This window comes from Rhinopithecus bieti, unplaced genomic scaffold (genome assembly GCF_001698545.2).
Source record: "Rhinopithecus bieti isolate Rb0 unplaced genomic scaffold, ASM169854v2 scaffold_73705, whole genome shotgun sequence".
NCBI classification, from domain to species: Eukaryota; Metazoa; Chordata; class Mammalia; order Primates; family Cercopithecidae; genus Rhinopithecus; species Rhinopithecus bieti.
The window spans coordinates 54,804-79,632 of NW_016827262.1; the positions used below are offsets into that span (position 1 = coordinate 54,804).

The 24,829-nt window shown below is 42.3% G+C and overlaps 1 long non-coding RNA gene across 2 annotated transcripts; it reads right to left on the reverse strand.

Annotated features, from left to right (window-relative positions):
* Window positions 1-1,193: 1,193 nt before the first annotated feature.
* LOC108523228 (uncharacterized) lies at window positions 1,194-24,810 on the reverse strand. 2 transcript variants are annotated; one of them, XR_001883764.1, is made up of 5 exons: window positions 24,739-24,810; window positions 19,156-19,480; window positions 12,948-13,098; window positions 8,877-9,584; window positions 1,194-1,994 (listed from the first exon to the last, which is right to left on the reverse strand). It is a non-coding gene; the product is annotated as an uncharacterized LOC108523228 (long non-coding RNA). The 2 variants fall into 2 exon arrangements; XR_001883763.1 differs by lacking the exon at window positions 24,739-24,810 and adding an exon at window positions 23,712-24,320.
* Between the last annotated feature and the right edge of the window lie 19 nt (window positions 24,811-24,829).

Below are 24,829 nucleotides of genomic sequence, written 5' to 3' on the forward strand. Positions count from 1 at the left end.
AAATCTATATTTATGTGTAAAATAAGCCTATAGCTTACTACTCTGATAATGTCTTTTCCTGGTTTGGTAACAAAGTTATGCTAATCTTAAAAAAGGGTTGGGATGTGTTCCCCTTTATAGGACAACAATAAATATGTATTTGTATATTACATATATGTTACCTCCAGTGTTCATGCTGACAATATTGTTATCAATTTGATTCTTGTCCCACTGTATGTGATATGCTCTTCTAGAGAGTAAAGGAGGAAGAGCCCCTTCTCTAAGTGCCATCTGTCAGTCGTGGGGGTTTGGCCCGAAGTGTGGGGAGGTGAGTATTCCAGGGAGTCATTCTCCACCTGTTGTCCTCAGCTACCCCCCTACTTCAGAGTTTGTGCTCAGAGGAAAAGCGGCTGTTCTCTTGGGTTCTTCTCTCTTTCCCTTCCCTATTTTTTCTCCATGTGTTTATTTATCTTCTCCTCTCTTTCTTTCTCTCTTTCCCTGAAAAGTAAATGCCTTTTGGATGGTAACAATCTTTTCCTGACTGTGGTCTATCAGGAAGCATGCCGCGTCTCCGAATCCCTTCAGGTTCTCTAAATTTAGCAATGCAAGGAGAATCCCCACCCAAGAGCAAGGGCAGGAGGCAAGTTTCCTGACAGGCAGTCAGCTTTGTTTCACCATCTCCTCCTGGGTATCTCTGTTGAATCACCAATGCCACTTCCCTGTAGACTCTAGGGAGGCTTGAATCACCTACAGATACTGCACAAGTCCTTTAAACCTCTATTGTTGTTATTAATTCCTTTTAATTTGTGTTTAGTCACTTTATTGGCTACTCCTACAATTTATAATAATAGTAATGATAATAGTGGTTGTGGAGGTAATAGTACTAGTTATAGTGGTAGTATTATCCCTATATTATTATTATTATTATTATTATTATTATTATTATTATTTTGAGACAGGGTCTCACTCTGTTGCGGAGGCTGGAGTACAGTGGTGCAATCTCGGCTCACTGTAACCTCCGCCTCCTGGGTTCAAGCGATTTTCACGCCTCAGCCTCCCAAGTAGCTGGGATTACAGGTACCCGCCACCATGCCTGGCTACTTTTTGTATTTTTAGTAGAGACACGGTTTCACCATGTTGGCCAGGCTGGTCTCGAATGCCCACCTCAGCCTCCCAAAGTGCTGGGATTACAGGTGTGAGCCACTGGGCCGGGTCAGTATTACGACCTATATTATATTGAGGGGTTACTCTGTGCCAGACACTATATTAAGTGCTTTACATGGATTGTTTAATTCTTATATATGTATGAATTTAGAACTTTTTGGATTTTAGGTAATATATTGCATATACTATATAGTATGGAACTCAATCAGCAGGGTCTAGGTAACAATTTGTAATCAAGTAAATGTGTATATTTGCAGTGAAATGTGTGACTATACTAAATTACATAGAGACTACAAGTAGCCTCAAATCATTTCAGATCAGGTCTGTGACCAAATGAATCCAGGTACGGTTGGGTTTTGGCACATAAAGACTTAGAAAGAAACTTGCAGTTGTTAGAGAATTTTCTGTTTTGGATCCACAGGTAAGGAACTGTGGACCTATAGCATCATTATTTCACAGATGATACAATTAAGACCACAAAAGAGCAGTAAAGATCAGGCAGTAGCAGTAATCAATCAAGGTCTTTTCCTTTCCATGTGTGTAACCAGTTGTTCAGCACCATTTTTTCCAAAAGACTTTCTTTTCCCCATTTAATTGTCTTGGTGACTGTGTCATCTCCAGGCTGTTTATTCTGTTCATTGATCTGTCTGTCCTCACACCAACAGCACATCGTCAGAACTACTGTGGTGTATAGTGAAATCTGAAATCAGGTGGCAGCAGTGTGTTTTTCTTCTAGTTTTGGCTCTTCCAGATTCACTGCATTTTCATATAAGTGTTCAAATCAACTTGACAATTTCCACGAGAAATGTATTAGCTGCTTTTGGATGATATGATGTTGTGCCTGGAAAACCCTAGAAAATTAATGACAAAATTAATTCAAACAATTGAACAGAATAGTAGAATATAAGAACAGTATGTGAAGATCAGTAACTTTCACATGCACAGGAAGTAACCATCTAGAGGTAGAATGATGGAGAAAATCCTCATTATAATAGCAACAAACAAGATAAAATATTAGGGATACATTTAATAAGAAATGTGCAAATCTATATGAGGAAAACTTTAAAACTCTGCTAAAAGAGACAAAATTAACTTTAACAAAAGAAAGGATATCTCATATTTTGATAGGATGGCTTACCATCATAAAGATGTCAGTTTTCCCTAAATTAATTTGTAAATTTAACTTAGTCTCCACCCCCGCTTCAAATTCTAACTTTTTTTCATGAAGCTAGACAAGTTGGTACTTAACTTCATATGAAAAAATAAACATGTAATAACAGAGAACACTAGCCAGGCACTGTGGCTCATGCCTGTAATCTCAGCATTTTGGGAGGCTGAGGCAGGCAGATTGCCTGAGGTCAGGAGTTTGATACCCGTCTGGCCAACATGGTGAAACCCCATCTCTACTAAAAATACAAAAAAGTTAGCCGGGCATGGTGGTGTGCACCTGTAATCCCAGCTACTCGGGAAGCTGAGGCAGGGGAACTGCTTGAACCAGGGAAGCAGAGGTTGCAGTAAGCCAAGATCATGCCACTGCACTCTAGCCTGGGCGACAGAGCAAGACTCCGTCTCAAAAAAACAAAAAAAAAAACCCAGAAAACAAAACAAAACAAAACAGAGAACACTAAAAAAGAAAATCTATGAGAAGGGATGAGCCCACTAGCCCTCCCAGACTGAAAACACACTATAAAACCTTTATAATTAAACCTATGTGGTACAGGCACGTGAATATGCAGGGACACCAGTGGAGTAAAATAGATAATCTAGAAAAAGACCCAAGCTCATATGAAACTTTAGTACTGTAAATGATAAAGGTACCATTTCAAGTCACTGGGACCAAGAAAGAATTTTAATAAATGATGTTAAAACGACTGGTTAGGCTGGGTGCAACGGCTCACACCTGTAATCCCAGCACTTTGGGAGGCTGAGGTGGGTGGATCACCTGAGGTGGGGAGTTTGAGACCAGCCTGACCAACACGGAGAAACCTCTGTCTCTACTAAAAATACAAAAAATTAGCTGGGTGTGGTGGTACACGCCTGTAACCCCAGCTACTCAGGAGGCTGAGGCAGGAGAATCTCTCTTGAATCCAGGAGGCGGAGGTTGCAGAGAGCTGAGATTACATCACTGCACTCCATCCTGGACAACAAAAGTGAAACTCAGTCTCAAAAAAAAAAAAAAAAAAAAAAAAAATTAGCCGGGTGTGGTGGCACATGCCTGTCATCCCAGCTACTTGGGAGGCTGAGGCAGGAGAAGTGCTTGAACCGGGAGGCAGAGGTTGCCATGAGCCGAGATTGCGCCATTGCACTCCAGCCTGGGCAACAAGAGCAAAACTCTGTCTCAAAACAAACAAACAAACAAACAAACAAACAAACAAACAAACAAACAACAGGTTAACCATTTGGAAAAAGATAAAATTAGATTTATATTTCACATGTATAAGAACAAACTCCAAATGGATCAGAGATCTAAATGTAAAATATGAGAAGATTTTTCATTTCATGGGTGTCATCTTTATCTTTGGTGTTGGGAAAGATTTTCTCACTGTGACTGAAAGTCCAGATGCAGTGAAAGAAAACAGACAAATTTGATTACATAAAATAAAACTGGCCAGGTGCCATGACTCAGGCCTGTGATCCCAGCACTTTGGGAAGCTGAGGCAGGAGGATCACTTCGGCTACCCTGTACTCCAGCATGGGTGACAGAGTGAGAACCTTTTAGAAAGAAGAAAGACAGAAAGAAAAGAAAGAAAAAAAAAGAAAGAAAGAAGAAAGAAAAGCAAGCAAGAAAGAAGGAAGAAATAGAGAAAGAAGAGAAAGAGAGAGAGAAAGAATGAAAAGAAAGAAAGAGAGAGAGGACGGGAGGAAAAAGAGAGAGGAAGGGAGGGAGAGAGGGAGGGAGGGAGACAGAAAGAGAAGAAAAAAGGAAAGGGTTGGGTGCAGTGGCTCACACCTGTAATCCCAACATTTTGGGAGGCCAAGGTGGGCAGATCACTTGAGCCTAGGAGTTCAAGACCAGCCTGGGCAGTATAGTGAAACCTCATCTCTACAAAAAATAAAAAATAACAAAAGAAGCCATTTGCATGGCAAAAATTGCATAAGCAAAGTCGGGCTGATAAACAAGGAGGAAATATTTGCAATATATGTCATAAAGGTCCAACATGCCTAATATATTAAAAACTTTTCTAAAAGTGAGAGAAAAAGATACAAACAAAAAATATGAAGAGACAATTCATTAAAGGAAAGATATAACAACAGACTGGGAGTGGTGGCTCACATCTGTAATTCCAACACTTTGGGTTGGCAAGGTGGGCAGATTGCTTGAGCCCAGGAGTTCAAGACCAGCTTGGGCAACATGGTGAAATTCCATCTCTACAAGAAATACAAAAATTAGCCAGGCATCATGGTGCATGCCTGTAGTCCCAGCTACTCGGTGGGGGTGCTGAGGTAGGAGGATTGCTTGACACCAGGAGATCCAAACAAAAAGAAAGATATAACAACAGTCCTTAAATATGTCACTTGTGTTTCTTTTCCTCCTTCTTCTCCTCCTCCTCTTCCACCTCCTTTTCATCTTCCTTTTTATTTATGGTCAGGAATGTCCAACTCACCTGGTCCTCTGCCATTTTGGTCCTGTGCCTTGCCTGGAGTGGTGAGAAGCTATATCCCACTTCACCATAGATTTGATGTAGAAAAGATAATCTGCCATTTCATAATGACTGTTTTAGCAAGAATTTCACTAGGGGCAAAAGTGGCCTCTGCAAAACCTCTATTATATTAAATTTTAGCAACATTTAAAGTATTCTACATATTCGATGGAGAGCTGTGGGCTTACTGCAAAAAAGTATAGCAACAGTTCTAGATTTGAAATTCTCTAGGAAGGCAACGATCTGGAATCTTCTACATCAACATTTTCCATATTGCCTATAAAAATGGTCAGTCTTAAAAGGTATGCTCTCTCCCTCTGTCCTTTTAAGAGACAGGGTCTTGCTCTGTTGCCCAGGCTAGAGTGCAGTGGTACAATCATAGCTCACAGTAACCTTCAACTCTTGGGCTTAAGCAATTCTCCCACCTCAGCCTCCCAAGTAGCTAGGACTACAGGTGTGTGCCACCTAATTTTTAAAACGTTTTGTAGAGATGGGGTCTTGCTATGTTGCCCAGGGTTGTCTTGAACGCCTGGCCTCAGTGATCCTCCCACCTCAGCCTCCCAAAGCACTGGGATTACAGGCATGAGCCACCGTGCCCAACTGGTATGCACTCTTAAAAAATTATTTATCAGGTATTTTGAATATCTACCTACATAGTTTTAACATCAAAAACTAATGTGAAGCCTGCCTACTTATGCTGCCGGCCCACGTGTCCACCATAATAGTAGAAAACAAATGGCTGCAATACACTCTTTTCAGAATATGCCAAGTTTTTGGAGCTTCCAGCATTTTCCACCTAGGAAGAATTCAAGCCGTAAGATATATGGAGTAATAAAACAGACTTCATTTTGAATGAAAAGTTTAGTCCCAAAGAAGTAAAGGAAAAACTGCAGACTATGGGTCAATGTGTGTTTGTAAGGGTACCTGTGTATGAAGTCCTGCATCTGTGCACGTGAATTGTAAGAAGTGGGCTGACTTACCAGAATTGATTTCAAAGTGGGGAGTAGGGGCAGAGAGGACTTGCAGATCTTTACTGTGGCTCGTTAGTGCCACAGGCCACTGTTTTTTTTTTGAGACCGAGTCTCGCTCTGTCACCCAGGCTGGAGTGCAGTGGCACGATCTTGGCTCACTGCAAGCTCCGCCTCCCGGGTTCACGCCATTCTCCCGCCTCAGCCTCCCGAGTAGCTGGGACTACAGGTGCCCGCCACCTCACCCGGCTAATTTTTTGGGTTTTTAGTAGAGACGGGGTTTCACCGTGTTAGCCAGGATGGTCTCCATGTCCTGACCTCGTGATCCACCTGCCTCCGCCTCCCAAAGTGCTGGGATTACAGGTGTGAGCCACCGTGCCCAGCCAGGCCACTGCATTTTAAAAATATGTTGGCTGTCAGTGGCTGAGGATAAGGAAAATGATAAAGTCACTCAGAGATGGGCGACAAATGAGCACCTAGTATGAAGTAGTGAGAAACTGTCAACTGAAGGTGCCAAGGAGAAGGCGGGGTCATTGTTGAAAAAAGGCAAAGAGGCATCTTAAAAATCAAATATTCCTTTAAATATAACTGGGATAAGCAAAATTTCTCATCATTTTGGGAAAGTGAATGATAAATGTGGTTTTGAACTAAAGAAAAAGCAAAATAGACAAGAAGAGGTATTCTACTTTATTCTGATAAAAATTGGGGCATTTACTGGTGGGTAACAGTAGTTCACATAACTAAGCCCTTGCATTGATCAGACAGCCCTAAAAATGGAGGGCCTGTGGTGACTTCCAAGCCCCAAAGGCTACAGAGTGTAAGGCAGGTCCAGCATATTCTTTCTGCAAAAGGCCAGACAGCAAGTATTTCAGGCTTTTGCAGGCCATCTGTTCTCTGTTACAATTATTCAGTTCTGCTGTTGTATGACAAAAGTAGACATGTATTGTACCTAAATGAATGAGTCTGGCTGAGTTCCAATAAAACTTGATTTACAAAAACAGGCTGCAGGCTAAATTTGGCTCATGGGCTATAGTTTGCCCACCCCTGGTTTAAGGCAACATTTAGCTTAGTCTAAACCTTACGTGTGAATATTACTTTTTTTGGAGTTTTCTCTTTTTTTGAGATGGATTCTCGCTCTGTTGCCCAGGCGGGAGTGCAGTGGCGCGATCTCAGCTCACTGTAACCTCTGCCTCCTGAGTTCAAGCAATTCTCCTGCCTTAGCCTACTGGGTAGCTAGGATTATAGACACGCACCACCACGCACTGCTAATTTTTATTTTTTTCCTTTTTGAGACGGAGTCTTGCTCTGTTGCCCAGGATAGAGTACAGTGCATGATCTTGGCTTACTACAACCTCTGCCTCCCAGATTCAAGCGATTCTCCTGCTTCAGCCTCCCAAGTAGCTGGAATTATAGGCATGCACCACCATACCCAGCTAATTTTTGTATTTTTAGTAGAGACGGTGTTTCACCATGTTGGCCAGGCTGGTCTGGAACTCCTGGCCTCAGGTGATCTGCCCTCATCGGCCTCTCAAAGTGCTGGGATTACAGGTATAAGTCACTGTGCCGGGGCCTTTTCTGGAATTTTCAGTATCCTTCACTTCATTCTAGTCCTAAAAATATCTTATATCACAAGCATTATAACAACCAGGCCATGCCTCCTTTCCAGAGTGCCCAGTCTACCTTGGGTTGTCACTAAATTCAGAGCACATTACTTTCTGGGTAGTGGGAGGGGTTGAGCCCTTAAACAACAGAACTATTGAGTACTCAGTTGGCAAGGGCATTAAGGCAGTATTCCATTTATTCCACTTACTTCACAGGGAACAAAGAGACATTACTGTTGACAATGGTCAGTCAGACGCAACTGTGTGCGGGCCCTTTGGTTTAGCTGGCTGTTGAATTTTCAACTTGAAGTGTGAGAGGGAGTGAGAAAGTCCTGCCTGATCAGAAAGCAGAGCTGTCTTTCCAGGATGGAGTGCCACTTCACCTGTCTTCCCAGAACAAACTATAATGACATTCTAAGCAGTGGATTTTTACTGTGAAATCATCCCTAAAGCTGCATCTATTAGAATGAACTGGGATTTGCGACTTTTAACTGCATGGGCAGGCAACAACTTCTCACCTGCTCTTCAAGTCACATGCCTCAGGTCTTTGAGGATTTCTGGTTTGCTTTATTCTCAATCTCCTCCCACTGGCCACCTAATCTCTTGCCCGTAACCCCTTAACTCCTTTTCAAACTTTGCTATTTTTCACACTCAGTGTGTGTGGCCCACATGCTGTCTCTGCCCCTCCTTACTGGAGAACTTGGTGGTATAGATATTTGCTTACGGCACTACCTCTAAACCTTGGTGGATGCTGGGAATGACTTTCCCCTTTTCATGCTTCACTGGCTCCAAAGGAAAGAGGGGAGGGCTGTGGTTCCATGCTGATGTTGGGAGGGGAGAGGAGGAAGAGGATAGTAGGTGCTCAGATTTCAGCTCAATTCTTTCCATCAGTGGAATCCTCAAGGCCTCCCCACCTCATGTTGCATAGGGACACACAACTGCCATTGCAAACAGTGTTTCCACTTTTCAGATTCATCATATCCCTCCTGTTAAAACGACTATGATCCTGTCAAATGACAGCCCTAGCCTATTGTGTGAAGGAATATTTGACTATTCTGCTTATTTACAATATAAGGGCCATTTAATCAACCAGGAAAAGGGTCTACTGCAGTGGTTCTTAAACTTGAATGTACATTACAGTCACCTGGAGGGTTTGTTAGACCATGGAATGCTGGGCCTCAACCCACAATGTCTGATTCAGTAGTTCTATGGTGGAGTCTGAGAACTTGCATTGCTAACAAGTCCCCAGATGACGCTGTTGCTGCAGGTCCAAGGACTATTTCCTCTATTAGAATTACTGGGATGAATGGGAATACCCTTCCTCTCCTGGAAGAAGGAAGAAGGACTATCTCAGTTCAGCCCACATGGTAGTAAGTCACATTGAAAATGCTGCACAACTCATCAGTATGTTAAAACAACAGGCTTGAGTATCACTGTTAAAAACCTTTTAGTGAAGGGAGGATATACATTATCATATATATACACATACATATACATATATCACAGAGGCAAAATACAATCACCTGGGCAGAATGCCAGCATTAGTATCTTTCCTGAGAGGCAATCAGAACTTTTCGAAGACCACCTCTTGAAAATCAAATATTTCCTTAAATAGAACTGGGTTACTCATTTGCTTATTCCCTTATTTTTCCTGAAATATGCAATGACAAAGAGTGATGTTTCAATGAAATACAGATTATACCAGTTACTTGATGTGACCCTGGGTTTCAATGAGATAATTTTCTATTATTTATCTGTCATGAGTGTATAATACTTCATTTCTTCAAATACTACATTTATTCTTCAATAAATATTTGTTGACTGAAGAATGAATATTCAACATTATGAAAATGAATATAATCTTGTATAACACTGTCAACTAAGCAGGAAGAATGACATAGTCCCAGGAACCCCAAGTTGCTGAGGGATGAATAACAAACTAATAGATGCTCAGAAGGAAGGGTGCAGTGGGGAAAGGTGTTTCTTTGCCAAGGAGCTTCTGGCAGGGCCACTGCTGTGCCAGAATGTATAGCCAAAGGTTCAAAGGGGGCCGAGCTCCAGCCTGCACTCTGCTTACCTGCTCTTCAAGCCACATGCCTAAGCGTGGGGATGCCTCAGCCTGAGGAAAGGGTAAGTTTGTCTCATCTTCCCAAAGACATCTGATGAGCTCTTGGCAGCTCAGCTTACCTGTGTCTTGATTTTTCCCCAGGAGTCATCAGTCATGAGTCAGCCTGTACACATTGGAGGGAGCAGAGGACAACTAGTTTTTTCACATGACACTGCATTTATGGAACCACATCATGGATTTTCAAGTCTTTCTTGTCATTCCCCATTAGCAGAGGCCTAAGATCTTCTCTGAAAACTTTCTGTGAACATTGGGGGACAGCTTTACTTTGTGGATTCAGGGTCCTGGGAAGGCATAAAATTATCCCCATAGGAATCCTACCCTATTTAACAATTGAAGCCTGACATTCCAGTTTATCGTTTTAGTCCAGTGATGTTGAAATTAAAAAACTGTGAATGATTTTGCTGTTAGCACATTGTTTTTAGCACTCTGTTTATGTATGTCACAGAACTTAGTAGAGATCACTGTACGGATTTACTTTGCTGAGCCACTTCCCTCAGTATAAGATCTCTGGAAACAGGCTGACTGTCAGTTCAGGTTGATAGAATGAATTGCCATAGGCTGGGTGGCTTACAAACAAAAGAAACATTTCTCACTGTTCTGGAGGCTGGAAAGTTGACATCCAGTGCCACCATGGTCCAGTTCTGGTCACGGTCTTCTTCTGGGTTGCAGACTGCCAACTTCTCCCTGTATCCTCAAGTGGCAGAAAGTTCAAGGAAAGGGTAGGTTTGCCTCATCGTCTCAAAGTCATCTGATGAGCTATTGGCAGCCCAACTTATCTGTGTCTTGATTTTTCTCCAGAAGTCATTAGTCATCAAGATAACTAATTTTTTCACACAACACTGAATTTATGAAACCACCAATTATGTGGTTTCATAAATGCAGTGTTCTCTGCAGTGTTCTCTAGGGGGACAGAAATAATAGGATATATATATATATGAAGAGGAGTTTATTAAGGAGAATTGACTCACAGGATCACAAGAGGAAGTCCCACAATAGGCCATCTACAAGCTGAGGAACAAGGAAGCTGGTCTGAGTCCCAAAACCTCAAAAGCAGGGAAGCTGACAGTACAGCCTTCAGTCTGTGGCTGAAAGCCCAAGAGCCCCTGGAAAACCGCTGGTGTAAGTCCAAGAATCCAAAAGCTGAAGGTGTAAGTCCAAGAATCCAAAAGCTGAAGAACTTGTAGTATGATATTTGAGGGCAGGAAGCATCCAGCACAGGAGAAAGATGAAGGCCCAAAGACTCAGCAAGTCATCTCCTTCCACCTTCTGCCTGCTTTTCCTAGCCCAGTTGGCAGCTGCTTAGATGGTGTCCATGCAGTTTGAGGGTGGGTCTGCCTCTCCCAGTCCACTGACTCAAACGTTAATATCCCTTGGCAACACCCTCCCAGTCACACTCAGGAACAATACTTTATATCCTTTAAGCCAACGCAGTTGACACTCATTAACCATCACAGTGCATTTTCAATAATTCTACCAAAAGCTAGCTAGTTATCTGGGCTTTTCTTATAAGGGCACTAATACATTTAAGAGTGCCCCACCCTTATGTCCTAATTACTACCCAGATGCCCTACCTCCAAATACCATCACATTAAGATTAGGGTCTCAACATAGGAATTTTGGGGGCAACACGTTCAGTCCATTGCAGGGGTCTTGTCATATTTTTGGCAATCTCATTTTCCCCAGTTGTTAGTGCAGTCCCTGTTACACAGTAGACCCTCAGCAAATGTTTACTGAATAAATAAACAGCAAGGATCCTATCCCATTCTTTGTTCCATGACTTCAGGAAAATTAAGACTTTACGTTCATAATCTTACAACATTTATTCATTCTTAAGGAAGACTGAAGAATAATTTGATTTCTGATCTAGATTCTAAATTCAAATCAGTTCTTCACATCTTCAGGTCTACAAATATCATTTGGAATAAAAGTTCACAAAATTTTTTATGTCATCAGCATCTGTTTCTTTAATTTGATTCCTTGTGTTTATTTTTCAAAAAACCCTAAGATTCTATTCTGGCAGATATTATTTTCGTTGGTTTATTAACATTTTTGGCATTTGCTCTGGTACTATCAAAATAGGTCCTTGCGCCATATAGAGCAAATGCTAGTTTACCCAGGAACTCCATTTGCCAGTCTCTATTGCATCAAGATGTGTCCATGTTTATTGCAATAAGTGTGATTAGAAAAGTCTGCTATTCCTAGGTCAAGGATATTAAAAGGAGGTAGGCCTCCTCCCTGTTCTGTCCTCCTTTCGCCAGCTAGTACAAGGCAACAACGAGGCCACAGGAAGGGTTAATCTTTTCTTGTTTTTTTTTTTTTTTTTTTTTTTTTTTTTTTTTTTTTTTTTTTTTGAGGTGGAGTCTCACTCTGTTGCCCAGGCTGGAGTGCACTGTTGCAATCTCGGCTCACTGCAACCTCCGCCTCCTGGATTCAAGCGATTCTTCTGCCTCAGCCTCCCAAGTAGCTGGGACTATAGGCACATGCCACCATGTCCAACTAACTTTTGTATTTTTAGTAGAGATGGGGTTTCACCATATTGGCCAGGCTGATCTCAAACTCCTGACCTCATGATCTGCCCACCTTGGCCTCCCAAAGTGCTGGATTATGTATGTGAGCCACCGCACCTGGCCAGGAAGGGTTAATCTTATTTGTACCATGCATGGATTGTTTGGCACACTGAAGAATGCTCTGCATCCCTTCTCAGACTAACATTTTATTTATTATTTTTTATATTTTAATTTTTATTGTTTTAGAGACAGAGTCTCACTATGTTTCTCAGGGTGGTCTCAAACTCCTGGTCTCAAGTAATCCTCCTGCCTCAGCCTCCTGCATGGTTGTGATTAGAGGCACAAGCCTGGCAAAATAATGTTTGAAAATGCATAAAATAAAATAATAGAATTATAAAGTAAATAAATTATATTGAATACAATTCTAAAAACATTTATAAAGTTAGTGATATAGGCTGGGTGCAGTGGCTCACGCCTGTAATCCCAGCACATTGGGGGGCCGAGGTGGGTGATCACCTGAGGTCAGAAGTTTGGGACCAGCTTGGCCAACATGGCGAAACCCCGTCCCTACTAAAAATACAAAAAACATTAGCTGGGCGTGGTGGCGGGTGTCTGTAATCCCAGCTACTCAGGAGGCTGAGGCAGGGAGAATCACTTGAACCTGGGAGGCAAAGGCTGCAGTGAGCTGAGACTGCACCATTGCACTCCAGCCTGGGCAATGAGAGCTAAACTCCGTCTCAAAAAAAAAAAAAAGTTAGTGATATGATATATGTATATACTAGCTCTCTATTGATATATAAGAAATTATCTCAAACCTTAGTAGCTTAAAACATTTATTCTCTCACATTCCTGGGGCTCAGGAATCTGGGATCAGCTTAGCTGGGTGGTTGGGGCTCAGGGTATCTCACAAGGCTACAATCAAGATGCCAACTAAGTAGGCAGTCATCTGGAGGCATTACCTGGGGAAAGATCCACTTCCAAGCTCACTCAAATGGCTATTGGCAAGCTTCAGTTCTTTGTCATATTGACCTTTCCACAGACTCATGGCACTGCTCTCCACAATCTCTCGTTATCTCAGGACATAGCAGTTCACTTCCCCTGCAGCAAGTGCTCCAAGAGAGGGTACAGAATCTAGATTCAGTACACTTAATCTCAGAAATAACATCGCATCATTTCTGCCATATTCTGTCACTGGAGGGGGATTACACAAGGGTATGAATGCCAGGAAACCAGGATCACTGGGAGCTAATGTAAAGGTTTCTTACGATAACATGCTTTTTAAAAAATATATTAAAGTAGAGGATCTAGAGGCGGGTATACAACTGCTATAATTTTGAAAGCATTCCAAGTAGAAATGATTCTTTGAAAGATCTGCAAAACAGTAATTTTTTTTTTTTTTGCGACTGAGTCTTGCTGTGGCTCTGTTGCCTAGGCTGGAGTTCAATGGCACCATCTCAGCTCACTGCAACCTCTACCTCCCGAGTTCAAGCAGTTCTTCTGCCTCAGCCTCCCGAGTAGCTGGGAGTATAGGCATGTGCCACCACACCCGGCTAATTTTTGTATTTTTAGTAGAGACAGGGTTTCACCATATTGGCCAGGCTGGTCTCGAACTCCTCACCTCGTGATCTGCCTGCTTTGGCCTCCCAAAGTGCTGGGATTACAGGCGTGAGCCACCATGCCTGGCCTAACAGTAATGATTTTTTAAAAATCAGTGATTTTTATTTGTTTCAAAGTCATAAGTACTGGTAATACTTCTATGGTTTTGCCTACATTCATAATTAAGGGAAATGATAAATTTTAGTTTGAAGCTAACAAGGACGTACTTATTGCCCAGGCTGGAGTGCAGTGGTGCGATCTCGGTTCACTGCAACCTCCGCCTCCTGGGTTCAAATAATTCTCCTGCCTCAGCCTCCCGAGTAGCTGGGATTACAGGTGCCTGTCACCATGCCCCGCTAATTTTTTTGTATTTTTAGTACAGACGAGGTTTCACCATGTTGGCCAGGCTGGTCTCGAATTCCTGACTCAGTTGATCTGCCCGCCTTGTCCTCCCAAAGTGCTGGGATTACAGGTGTGAGACACCATGCCTGGCCCCAACAGGGATGTAATTTTTCCCATACAAATATAGTGACATCTCTGGGAGGTTGGGAGAGGTATGAGGGACACAAGACTACATACTGGGTACTGTGTACACTGGTTGGGTAATGGGTGCACTAAAATCTCAGAATTCACCACTGAAGAATTCATCCATGTAACCAAAAACCACCTAAAAAAACTATTGAATTAAAAACAACAACAAATCGTAGTGACAGCTCTGAAGTCTATCCGTGGATTCCTTGGGAATTGGTAGACCCCTGAGTTCTACCCGTGGAGTCACAAGATGGCCTGGGGCCCTGAATCACTGCATGGAGAAAATACTTACCAACCTAATTCAACTATCTTGGACTGTTTGAGAAAAAGCTTCTATTGCATGTAAGCCATTATGTATTTTAGAGTCTATTTATCACAGTCTAGTTTATACTATCTTTGCCAATATACATTTGCTAATTACTGTATTATTACTATTGTCTTCACTTTGTCTTTCAACATACACTGTTGAGTAAAATTTCAATTTCCCTTTGTGTTAAATTTCATATATGTATCTATTATTACAGAGCATCTCATACCACTAGCAAGTAATAAATTGAATTATGTATCAAAGACATATGGAGACTAAATTATATTTTTCCAGTGACTTTTACTCTTTTTCCTTCCAATTTTCAGTTTTATGCAGCAGATGGTTGTCAGCTAGATCTCTATGAATAAATTACAAATGGCCAATAACAATAAATATTTGTATAGTTCCTGCTCCTGAGCAATTTTTAAGCATGTGAATGAATTTGTTTTCAAGCAGTAAGCATCTCATCATGGGGTCAATAGATAATCTCACATGCCATTGACAGAAATATCTCCCTGGAATATATAATGGAGAACGAATGTGTTTAGGAAAAGTTACTGGATGGGCTTGTGTGGGCAGAAATTAACCTCATTACAGTACAAAGTTAAGCTTAATAATGTAGATTAAAAAAATAATGGCACAAATACTAGAAACACAAAGTCAGGTCTGCGCTTTTATTATACTCTCTAAAATTGAACTTAAGAAATCAGTCACTGCAACCTGTGGTGCTTTTAACTTAACTAGACAGACCCTAATATGACAAACAGAATTTTGAAAAATAACTGTCTTGCAAAGGATTAAGCCATTTTCAGGTCTAACTATCACAGTTGATTGGAATTCAGTATAAAGGTTCCTTTTAAATGGAAGCAAACAATTTTATATATGTTTTCCTCTTGCTGAACCAAGTACTCCCCTTCATTGCTAGACAGAAGATTCATGCAGCTAAAAGAGGGCTCTAGAGCACTCTAGGAAAAAACCCCCCAAAAATCCCACAAAAACAAATCTAAAAGATACTCTCTGGAAGCAAATATTCTCCTAGCAGCAGTTTATAATTAGGCTTATCAAGACTGATTTAGTAATGGATATTTTATTATGTATATACGTATGTATGTATTTTTTAGAGGCAGGTTCTCTCTCTGTCACCCAGGTTGGAATACAGTGGCTCATACACTTCAAACTCTGGGTGTAAGTAATCCTCCCAATTCGGCTTCCTAAAGTGATGGGATTACAGGCATGAGCCACCATACCCATCCTTATTCTTCTTATTAAATGAGAGCTTTTACACTTGATTTGGAAGAACCATACACACACACACACACACACACACACAAACTCTCACTGGGCGCGGTGGCTCATGCCTATAATCCCAGCACTTTGGCAGGCCGAGGTGGGCAGATCACCTGAGGTCAGGAATTTCAGACCAGCCTGGCCAACATGGTAAAACCTCGACTCTACTTAACATACAAAAATTAGCCAGGCGTGGTGTTGCATGCCTGTAATTCCAGCTACTTGGGAGGCAGAGGCAGGAGAATCGCTTGAACCCGGGAGGTGGAGGTTGCAATGAGCTGAGATCGTGCCACTGCACTTTAGCCTGGGCAACAGGGCGAGACGCCGTCTGAAAACAAAACAAAACAAAACCTCTCAGTTTTAGGTCTTCATTATCTTACACAATTCAAATAAAATTCAGTGGTCTACATTTTAAAAGTTTTTTTGATATTAATATTATTAAAGTAATTTTATTGTAGAAATTTTGGAAAATACAGAACAGCAAAGGAAGAAAATGGTTTAAAATTGCCAATAATGTGGCCATTCAATACAAACGCAGATCAGTATCATTTTGAGGTTGATTCTTCTGTTTCTACATAGATAGATAAACTTTTAAATGAGATTTTTAAATTTATTTATTTATTTATTTTTAGAGACAGTCTCCCTATGTCACCCAGGCTGGAGTGCAACTTCAACGTACCCTAAGCCAGAACCACCCAAATAATCACTCTCAGATTTCTGACCCACAGGAGTTGTGAGATAGTAAACATTAAGCTGGTAAATTCAGGGTCATTCATTACGCAGCAGTAGATAACCAATACATTTGATTTCACTTACTTCCTACTTCATAGGCTGTTCTCAGTCTCCTTTACTGGCTCTGCCTCCTCTTTTAACAAATCTCTAAATGTTGGGATTCTTTAGGGTTCATTCCTGGGCTGTCTTCTCTTGTTTGCCTATATTGCTCATCCTAGGATTTTATTTTATCTTATTTTATTTGATTTGTTTTAGAAATGGTCTCGCTCTGTCACCCAGGCTGGAGTACAGTGGTGCAATCATGGCTCACTGCAGTCTCAACATCCTGGGCTCAAGAAATTCTCCTGCCTCAGCCTTCCAAGTAGATGGGACTACAGGTGTGCACTACCACACCCAGCCAATTTTTTTTACTTTTAATAGAGACAGGGTCTCCCTATGTTGCCCAGGCTGGTCTTGAACTCCTAGGCTCAAGCCATCCTCCTGCCTTGGCCTCCCAAATTGCTGGGATTACAGGCGTGAGCCAATGCACCAAGACTCATCCAATAATTTAATATATAATCTTTTGGCTTTATCTCTTGGCTAGAACTCACCTCTGAACCACAGATGCACACATTTAACTTCATACCTTCCCTCTGTACTTAAAAGTTTCACACGTATCAAGCCTAATATATTCAAAATTGAATTTCTGATTTCCTTCCCTTTTCCCAATCTATTCCATTTTTCCCTTCCCTATCATTCTCTCCAATCTTTCCAACTATTACAATGGTATTGGGAAGGGTGCTGTGGCTCAGGCCTGTAATCCCAGCACTTTGGGAGGCCGAGGCGGGAGGATCAAGAGGTCAAGACCATCCTGGCCAACATGGGGAAACCTCGTCTCTACTAAAAACACAAAAATTAGCCGGGCCTGGTGGTGTGCGCCTGTAGTCCCAGCTACCTGGGGGGCTGAGGCAGGAGAATCGCTTGAACCCGGGAGGCGGAGGTTGCAGTGAGCCAAGATTGTGCCACTGCACTCCAGCCTGGCGACAGTGGGAGACTGTCTCAAAAAAAAAAAAAAAAAACAAAAAACAAAAAACAGAAAAAAAAAAGCATCACTGATCATTAGAGAAATGCAAATAAAAACCACAACGAGATACCATCTCATATAGCCAGAATGGCTACTCTTAAAAAGTTGAAAAAATACCAGATGCTGGCGAGGTTGTGAAGAAAAAGAAATTCAATATACTGTTGGTGAGAGTGTAAATTAGTTCAGCCCTTGTGGAAGGCAGTGTGGCGATTCCTCAAAGATCTAAAAAAGAAATATTTGACCTAGGCAGGGCATGGTGGCTCACGCCTGTAATCCCAGCACTTTGGGAGACCAAGGTGGGTAGATCACGAGGTCAGGAGTTCAAGACCAATATGGTGAAACCCCATCTCTACTAAAAATACAAAAATTAGCCCGGTGTGGTGGTGCGCACCTATAGTCCCAGCTACTCAGGAAGCTGAGGCAGGAGAATCACTTGAACCTGAGAGGTGGAGATTGCAGTGAGCCGAGATCACACCACTGCACTCCAGCCTGGGCGACAGAGTGAGACTCCGTCTCAAATAAAAAAAGGAAAAAAAAAAAGAGAAATATTTGACCCAACAATGCCATTACTGGGTATATACCCAAACGAATACAAATCATTCTATTATAAAGATAACATGCACACATTCGTTCACTGCAGCACTATTCACAATAGCAAAGATATGGAATCAACCTAAATGTCCATCAATGATGAACTGGATAAAGAAAATGTGGTACATATACACCATAGACAACTATGCAGTCATAAAAAAATAATGAGATCATGTCCTTTACAGGGACAGGGATAGAACCGGAGGCCATTATCCTTAGCAAACTAACATGGGAACAGTAAACCAAACACCACATGTTCTCACTTATAAGTGGGAGCTAAATGATGAGAACATATGGACACACTGAGGGGAAAAACACACACTAGGGCCTTTAAGAAGGTGAGGGTGGGAGGAAGAAGAGGATGGGTAAAAACAACTAATGGGTACTTGGCTTAATACCTTGGTGATGAAGCAACCTTTACAACAACCCCGCAGGATGCGAGTTTACCTACGTAACAAATCTGCACTTGTACCCCTGAACTTAAAAGTTAAATAAATAAATAAATAAGGTCTCCTTCTTTGATTTTCTATCACTTCCTGATTGATAGCAGACTTTGTGTCTGCTTACATGTGTTCTGTCTCCCTCACAGAGAGGAAGTCTACCTGGGAGCAGCGTCAGCGTTAGGCTTCATCACTGCTCCATTCTGAGCACCTGGCTTGGTACCTATAAATGACATATGCTTCAGGCAAATTTGCTGACTAAACAAACAAATTAATAAATGACAGGTGAAATCCCACTCATTTTTAAAATGCTAATTCTTCCCCTCTTTCACCATTGGTACTTGCTCCCATGTAGATCTGATGTGAGAGTTACACTCTATCTCTGCTGGATTTTGAGTTACAACAGAGAAGCAGCAATGATGTCTTATACTGCTTTGCAGTCTGTAATGGCGGTCTCCAACCTTTTTGGCACCAGGGACCAGTTTTGTGGAAGACAATTTTTTCACAGACTGAGGGCGGTAGGATGGTTTTAGGATGATATAAGTGCATTACATTTATTGTGCACTTTATTTCTATTATTATTACATTGTAATATATAAAGAAATAATTATACAACTCACCATAATGTAGAATCAGTGGCAGCCCTGACCTTGTTTTCCTGCAACTAGATGATCACATGTTGGCATGATGGGAGACAGTGACAGATCATCAGGCCTTACATTCTCACAAGCAGCCTGCAACCTAGATCCCTTGCATGCACAGTTCACAATAGGGTTCGTGCTCCTATGAGTCTAAGGCCACCACTAATGTGACAGGAGGCAGAGCTCAGATGGTAATGCAAATGATGGGGAGTGGCTGTAAATACAGATGAAGCTTCGCCGGACTGATGTTCACCTCCTTCTGTGTGGACTGGTCTGGGAGTTGGAGACCCTTGGTCTGTAATATCTAGAATATGACAGGTGTTCAATAAATCAGTGGTTCTAAAACTTTAGTGTGTATCCTTACCTCCACAGATTCTGCCTCAATAAATGTGTAATGAGATTCGGTTCTCTTAAACAACCTAGGTTATTCTCATGAGTTGGCTTTTGTTTTACACTTTAAGAAAACCGGCATTAGGGCTTGTCAATATCAACGGTGACTCCCTCTCCAGGCCAGGCTTAATTCTTAGTTCTTTTAAAACAAGCAATGAGGCTGAAATTTCAGCACCCCAAGACATCTGGAGAGACTCCCCTACCTCACTCCTTCCTCCAATACTCTATGCTCTATTTCACTACTTTTAAATGTCATCATTGGTTGCAGCCCTTTGCTTAGGTGATTTTAGCCTTCTGTGAGATGAATTGTCTGGGTAGAACTGAGCTTTCAGACTTTTCAGGGGGCAAACAGAGATATTTGTTGGATGACTGCTTTAAAAGAAGGACGTGTTCTGTAACTCTTATAACCTCTCTTAAGGAAGAAATGATTTCTGTGGATGAATCTCATCATAATTCTGTTGCCCCCTTTTAGGGGGGTTCCCTCTTTGTTCTTCAGTAGTTACACCAAACAGCAAGCTGGCATACTTTCTGGGCAAAGATTTCTTACGAAAACATTGAAAGAATTTAATGTTCTATTTGTTGTTTCCATCTTTCTGAGAAAGATGTGCATTAATCTTGGTGGAACTTAGAAACAATGGTTAACAGTCACATTTTGATATTTTTCTCTTTGTTTGTTTGAGAAAGAGTCTCGCTCTGTTGCCCAGGTTGGAGTGCAGTGGCACAATCTTGGCTTACTGTGGCCTCTGCCTCCCAGGCTCAAGCAAGCCTCCTAACTCAACCTCCTAGGTAGCTGGGATTACAAGTGGGAACCACCACACTCGGTTAATATTTAATTTTTTCGGCTGGGCGCGGGGGCTCACGCCTGTAATCTCAGCACTTTGGGAAGTCGAGGCAGGTGGATCACGAGGTCAGGAGTTCAAGACCAGGCTGGCCAAGATGGTAAAACCCCATCTGTACTAAAAATACAAAAATTAGCCAGGTGTGGTGGTGCATACCTGTGACCCCAGCTACTCGGGAGGCTGAGGCAGAGAACTGCTTGAACCTGGGAGGCGGAGAATGTAGTGAGCCAAGATTGCACCACTGCACTCCAGCCTGGGCAACAGAGCGAGGCTCCATCTCAAAAAGAAAAAACCCCAAACCAAAAAACAACAACAGAAAAACCCAAATATTTAAATTTTTCAAACAGACAAGGTCTCACATATTGCCTAGGTTGGTCTCAAACTCTTGACTCAAGGGATCCTCCTACCTCAGCCTCCCAAAGTGCTGGGATTACAGGCGTGAGCCACCATACCTGGCTCATTTTGATATTTCAATTCTTTTTTCAAAATGGAGAAATGAATACTAAGGAACAATACTGTAAATACATAATTCTTAAATAATTTTGGTAATTTCAAACCAAAATAATTAAAATTGAAAAAATAAAATTAAAATATTTTAAATAAATAACTCTACATTCTTAGTACGTAAAAGGGGATAGAAAAATAAGGAAAATATCCCAGTCAATTTATCCACCAGTAGGAATGAAATAGTCTAGACATGGGGAACTATTTATTTCACTGGTACAGATCTAAAAAAATGCCAGACCATTTGGAAAACTGACCTCATAAATACGACCTGCTTCTACTCAAAACTGTGCATGGAGTTCAGGGTTCTTAGCAAACAATAGAAACCAACTCAGATTAACTCATCAGGAAAATAAATTTACTGGAAGGATATCAGCTAGCTCGAAGAATCAATGCATATGTTATCACTTAAAATTAAAAAAAGAAATTAGCACAAAGCCTGTAGAGGGATATGCATAAATGGAGGCAATGCAGCAGGAGCTACAGCCAAAGTCCGGCTCCATCAGCACTCTAGTTAGGGAATCTCTGTTGGTCTTGTTTCCTCTGCTGCCTGCTTCTCACTACTACTGTTGGGTTCCCAATGCCAGTATTTTTAGGGAGTGTGAAGAATGAGCCTCCAAATACCACTTCAACTTCAACTTCCCCAAATATGGAAATAGTTCAGATGTTCCACCTAAAAAGATAAACAAAACAAACCAAACAAAACCAGTCAGGTCTTGGAGCTTGCCTTCGTGCTAGACTTCCAACTCCATCCTCATTCCTATCTTCTTGTCTTTGTCCTTTTCACATATCCATTCTTCTCCATTTCTCTTTTTCCTTTTCTTTCTTTCTTTTTTTTTTTTTGAGATACAGTCTTGATCCGTCGCCTAGGCAGGAGTGCAGTGGAGTGATCTTGGCTCACTGCAACCGCCACCTGCTGGGTTCAAGAAATTCTCCTGCCTCAGCCTCCCAAGTAGCTGGGACTGCAAGTGCCCTCCACCAAGCCCGGCTAATTTTAGTATTTTCAGGAAAGACAGAGTTTCATCATGTTTGCTAGGCTGGTCTCGAACTCCAGACCTCAAGTGATCCGCCCGTGTCGGCTTCCCAAAGTGCTGGGATTACAGGCGTGAGTCACAGCATCTGGTCCATTTCTCTTTTTCAATTATCTTAAATTAAAATCAAACCAAAACAAAAGCAACATCTCTCAAGAAAGAGTTTTATAATCATATTAACAATAACTTCTCCATGACCATAAATTAAAATTACCTTGCCTGGTGCGGTGACTCACGCCTGTAATCCCCACACTTTGGGAGGCTGAGGCGGGTGGATCACTTGAGGCTGGGACTTTAGGACCAGCCTAGCCAACATGGTGCAACACTATGTCTACTAAAAATACAAACATTAGCTGGGCTTGGTGGCAGGAGCCTGTAACCCCAGCTACCTGGGAGGCTGAGGCAGGAGACTTGCTTGAACCCGGGGTGCGGAGGTTGCAGTGAGCCGAGATCGCGCCACTGCACTCCAGCCTGGGTGACAGAGCGAGACTCTATCTTAAAAATAAATAAATAAATAAAAATCAGCTTACTAATTTATCTTAGCATTCTATTTGTATCTTCTTAGCAGTTTTGATCATTTGTTTACAACTATATTTCTTCTTGAGATAATGTTCTATTTTTCCCAAATGCCCATTTGTTAAATGGGCTCTTTTTTCCTCTTTTCAGCGTTTGTATTTTAACAGAAAAAACATTTATTACAAAGAATGAATCTGTAATGGTGGAATTTCAGGTTTTGAAAATAAGAATGTGTGGGCCGGGCGCGGTGGCTCAAGCCTGTAATCCCAGCACTTTGGGAGGCCGAGACGGGCGGATCACGAGGTCAGGAGATCGAGACTATCCTGGCTAACACGGTGAAACCCCATCTCTACTAAAATACAAAAAACTAGCCGGGCGAGGTGGCGGGCGCCTGTAGTCCCAGCTACTCAGGAGGCTGAGGCAGGAGAATGGCGTAAACCCGGGAGGCGGAGCTTGCAGTGAGCTGAGATCCGGCCACTGCACTCCAGCCTGGGCGACTGAGCGAGACTCCGTCCCCCCCCAAAAAAAAAAAAAAGTGTGCAAAACATCTAAATTCAAGAACCTCCTACTTTGTAGATTGGGAAAGCATCACGTATCAAATGGATCTATTTCAAGAGAAGTCTGGATAAATTCCATTTACTAAAGGCTTTGTTCCAAAGGATCTCCTTTGTTACTACCTCATGTTATGCAAATAAAATCATAATCAGTTATATTGCCTCAAATAGATGACTTCATTTCCAACACATGTGCGATAGAATTGCAGAGGGTGGTTCAAGATAATATCCTAGGCTGCAATTTGGTGTATTTTGAATAAATGAATAAAAGCTGTTAGCCCTGAGCGCCCCGACTCCCAATACATGCAGAATAGCAGAGGTGTAATGAGCCTTTATTATTATTATTATTATTATTATTTTTTTTTTTTTGAGACGGAGTCTCGCTCTGTTGCCCGGGCTGGAGTGCAGTGGCCGGTTCTCAGCTCACTGCAAGCTCCGCCTCCCGGGTTTATGCCATTCTCCTGCCTCAGCCTCCGAGTAGCTGGGACTACAGGCGCCCACCACCTCGCCCGGCTAGTTTTTTGTGTTTTTTAGTAGAGACGGGGTTTCACCGTGTTAGCCAGGATGGTCTCGATCTCCTGACCTCGTGATCCGCCCGTCTCATTCACTCAACAAATATTTACTGATAATATCTCAGACCAGCCGACGCTTAGGGAAATAGAACCCACGTTGAATATCGGGGGTGGGGTTTCCCCTGATACCTGCGAATGCTTGGGACATCAGGGCACAACAAAAAGGCCAAAGATTCCTGTGTCCACATCCTGAGGTGCCAATGGGGTGAGGGACAGATTGTACAATAAAAAACCTACGATTCACTCCATGAAACTGTTGTCGTTTTTCTAGTTGAGCTGGTAAATTGGACTGTAAGAAAGAATGCCCTAAGCACAGTGGTAAATTCACAACCAGGGCCCAATACTAGATTTGATTCATTCACTGACACTCTGGTTGCTAATTACAAGTCTGAAATCCATCAAGGTAGTTAACATCCCTAAACATCAAAGTAATAGCGGTTTTAGGCCCTAAGAAAGTGCAGCCCGGAGAAGTATTAATGGAAAATGTGCTAAGGCTGTTATTTAAATTCTATTCAAATCAAACGTGGCTTGCCTATTTTCAATCTGACTTATAATTTTGGCCAACCAAGCTACGTTGGGCTGTGTTCCTCGGCTGCCACAAATCATCGTCACAGGCTGAAAGCTCAACTGCTTCGTGCTCTTTATTTTTTTGTGCCTATGCCAACGTTGCCGATGTGGTAAAGCTGTCACCACGCCGCCAGGAGGGCGGCCTCCTCTGGCGCGAGCAGCCCAAGAGGCTTCCGGCTGCTACGGCGTGAGCTCCGATTTGATCAGACGCCACTCAGGAAAGGGATTTAGATAGTGGCCATTTTTCAACTAAGTGCGTCTGCCGCATTTAATAGCAAAGCAAAAGCCACGCTTTCTAATCTCCAGTTAGGCGTCCAAGAGGAAGAAAAGGGGCCCTTGCTGGCTGAGGGAGCAGCGTGTCTGCAATCACAGCCGCGTTTCGCCTCCTGGTCTTTTCCTCAGTGTAGGATTGTCTTTTTGTTTTTTGCCTGGTCTAAGCTGGCCCCACAGGAAGAACAGACCAGACAAGCTTACGGAGGTAAAAAGTAGGGGCGGCGGTGAGGTCTAGAGGGTCTCCTCGGAACTAGGCAGAGACGCCAGCGAAAAGCCCCTTACGGCCAAGCTAACTCAGGCCTAGCAAAACACCCACCCCACACAGCCTCTCCGGCCAAAGCTGTCGCTACCGACCAGAGGGCGGGGCCGCCACACCTTCGCGCGAGACCAGCCACGCGACTTCCCAG